This window comes from Myotis brandtii, unplaced genomic scaffold (assembly GCF_000412655.1).
Source record: "Myotis brandtii unplaced genomic scaffold, ASM41265v1 scaffold49, whole genome shotgun sequence".
In the NCBI taxonomy this organism is placed as follows: domain Eukaryota; kingdom Metazoa; phylum Chordata; class Mammalia; order Chiroptera; family Vespertilionidae; genus Myotis; species Myotis brandtii.
Genome location: NW_005368707.1, coordinates 5,836,526 through 5,840,007, shown reverse-complemented (window position 1 = coordinate 5,840,007; position 3,482 = coordinate 5,836,526). Strand labels below are relative to the sequence as shown.

Below are 3,482 nucleotides of genomic sequence, written 5' to 3'. Positions count from 1 at the left end.
CTCTGATGTCATCTCTAGGCCAAAATTCTCCTCTGATTTCCAAATACCTATTGGATATCTGTAGTTGGATAACTGGGACCTTCTAAATCTTCAGGTTTTAGATAAAATTTTGCACCAATAAAGAGGACTTTCCTGATCACCCTGCAATAGCCACATTCTTTTCTTGCCCATTCCTCTCCATATTTCCCTGTTTATTTTCTTTGCAGCATTTATTCTGTTTAACCTTTTATCTTATTTTTTAATCTTTAAGAAATAACCTATTTAAACATTTTTATTTATTGATTTAGAGAAAGAAGAAAGGAGAGAGAAACATCAATTTGTTGTTCCACTTATTTATGTATTCATTGGTTGATTCTTGTATCAGGGATCAAATCCTCAACCTTGGCATATGGGGACCATGCTTTAATCAACTGAGCTCTCCAGCCAGGGCCATTTAACTTTTTAATTTGCTTATTTAAAAAAAATTAACCCCACAATGCCTCACTTCTCTTTTGGTGAAATTAATAGAAGCTGGTGTTAGTAAGCCGATTTTCAATCTTACAATTCCATGAGAAATTTAAATATGGTTTGATAGCTAGTACTACTATGTTTCATATACATAACATTTACATTTGTTTTAATGCACCCTCAACACTTAGATTTCTTTTCTTTTTTTATCCTCACCCGAGGAGTGAGGATATTTATTCCATTGCTTTTTAGAGTGGAAGGTAGAGAGGAGAGGGAGAGAGAGAAACATCAATGTGAGAGAGACACATCGATCGGTTTGCCTCCCATAGGTGCACCGAGAGATCAAACCTGCAACTCAGGTATGTGCCCGTGACCAGGAATCTAATCAGAGACTCTGGTTCACAGGTCGACACTCTAACCACTGAGCCATGCCAACCAGGATTACACTTAGATTTCTTATTGAATGGATATAGCTCAGCACATTCATTTCAGAAACTGTTAAGAGACAGAGGTCAAGTTGTTGAAAAATTTCCACCAGAGTTATTACATGAAGGGGCGACTGCTTGAAAAAACAGGTAGGCCCGGCTGGCGTGGCTCAGTGGTTGAACAACGACCTATGAACCAAGAAGGTCACGGTTCAATTCCTGGTCAGGGCACATGCCTGGGGTTGCGGGCCTGATCCCCAGTGTAGGGCGTGTGGGAGTCAGCCGATCAGTGATTCTCTCTCATCATTGATGTTTCTATCTCTTTCTCCCTCTCACTTCCTCTCTGAAATTAAAAAAAAATTTTTTTAAAAATATGAAAAAACAGGTAGTTTAACCTAGCTTAAATTAGCTAAACTCGACACTGGCTTTAAAAACACAGCTAGAATTATTTATATTACAACAGACACCCAGCAGAGGACCATATAATCCAGTGGTTCTCAACCTTCTGGCCCTTTAAATACAGTTCCTCATGTTGTGACCCAACCATAAAATTATTTTCGTTGCTACTTCATAACTGTAATGTGGGTACTGTTATGAATCGTAATGTAAATATCTGATATGCAGGATGGTCTTAGGCGACCTCTGTGAAAGGGTCGTTCGACCGCCAAAGGGGTCGCGACCCACAGGTTGAGAACCGCTGCTTTAAACAAACAAAAAAGAATCAAGACCAGTTTTGCACCTTTGTTTCTTTGGCTCCTGACTAGCCAAAGCTGACCGACTGTACGAACAACTAGTCAGATCATGTTGGCAGAACTTAGCACTGTTTCAATTAAAATCGGAGGCCAGATGCACAAATTTAGTAATTTAAGAGGGAGTAAGTTGTGTGGATAAAATGATACCTATTTTATTTTTATTTTTTAAAAAAATATATTTTATTGATTTTTTGCAGAGAGGAAGGGAGAGGGACCGAGAGTTAGAAACATCGATCAGCCGCCTCCTGCACACCCACCACTGGAGATGTGCCCGCAACCAAGGAACATGCCCTTGACCGGAATCGAACCCAGGACCCTTCAGTCCGAAGGCTGACACTCTATCCACTGAGCCAAACCACACTTATTTTAAAGAGTCGACTTGGGTTCACATTTGGAAGTAATGACAAGACTATTTAAAAACAACACACGAATGACTTAATTCAATTAACCAAGGGAAATCACTCCATTTGTAATTTTTAAAATTTGTTTGCTAAAACCTGGTACTTTCTAAAGCTGGTATGAAGCCCAGCCGGTGTGGTTCACTGGTTGAGCGTCAACCTATGAACCAGAAGGTCCAGAAGGTCACGGTTCTATTCCCGGTCAGGGCACATACCAGGTTGCAGGCTCATCCCCAGTGTGGGGCTTGCAGGAGGCAGCTGATCAATGATTCTCTCTCATCATTAATGTTTCTCTCTCTCTTTACCGGTTCTCTCTCATCATTAATGTCTCTCTCTCTCTCTCTCTTTACCGGCCCTCCTCTCTGAAATCAATAAAAGTATATTTAAAAAAAAAAAACCTGTATGGAAAAAGCCTTGATTCTTCACGCTGAGGTGTTTCTATGTCGAACACCTACAACTACTCCTGTAAATTTCCCTACGGGACTTTCGTACTTTCTCCAGGTCACTCGTAAATCTAGACCCATTCCTAACCAACTCCTACCTTCCTCACCAGCTATATTCTTTAGCTTCTCCAGTTTCCAATTTCCTAAATCTTCACCCTCATTCCTCGAATTAGTACAACCAAACTTTCCCTTCTTAGACCTCTTCCTTGTGTTAACTCCAGGAAACTCCCACGAGAATCACGTGGCCAAACTTGTCCTTCACGGCGCTCCGTAATTCTCCTACTGTTCCACGCCCTTACTTACCTCCTGTTAGCCCCGCCCCGCCCATTCTCGCTTCCCCTCCCTCTCCCCTCTCCCATAGGCCTGCGCTTGCGCATCTCTAATACAGGCGCCTTCCCTTTCCTGGCGACCAATCCACTTCCTGCCTCCGGCCCTCGGAACACTCCTCCCCTCAGCTGGGGCCCTGGCTCGAGGTGCTGGTTGTGGCTGTCCTATTGATTGCCTGCCTAAAAAAATTTTCTCCTCTCATCAAGTGGACTATTCGAACGAGCCACTAAGTGTGTGGCTCTTATCTGAGCCTTTGCTCGCTATATACCACCTCGTAGCTAAGCTAAGGGCGTCGGTATGCTGGCGGATGGGCGATCCGAACTGTGTTCGATCTGGCAATTTAGAGGAGAGCTTCTTGAGCTGAGGGAAGGCGGGCCCTCGGCTGCGAGATAGGTGGGGGGAAGGGAGGGGAGAGCCCGAGCTGGAGTTAGTGCTGGGAAACCCGGGGCTAATGTTGACAACAGGCTCGAGGTGAGTCCGGAGAACCCCCTTCCCCTCCGCTCCAACGACCGGGGAGAAGTGGGTCTGAGGAGCACCGGCCTGGACTCCTACTCCCTGTGGTACCCAAGAGGCGACTCCTCACCCCAGCGCTCCGGGGGCGGCAAGCAGGAGACGGACCGCGGGTCCAGCGTCGTCCTCCTCAGACCTCTTTCTCGGAGGCTCCCACCAACGCGGGAGCCCCTGGCCCGG

At 45.0% G+C, this 3,482-nt stretch overlaps 1 protein-coding gene across 4 annotated transcripts in view; it reads left to right on the top strand.

Moving 5' to 3' along the window:
* The first annotated feature begins 3,141 nt into the window (after positions 1-3,141).
* The window catches only part of UPF2 (UPF2 regulator of nonsense transcripts homolog (yeast)), a 128,726-nt gene continuing 128,385 nt past the window's right edge, over positions 3,142-3,482 (top strand). For all 4 annotated transcript variants that reach the window (XM_005876567.2, XM_014547975.1, XM_005876566.2 and 1 more), the window contains exon 1: positions 3,142-3,263. The gene's annotated coding sequence lies outside the window, so the exon portion shown is untranslated. The remainder of the gene's footprint in view (positions 3,264-3,482) is intronic.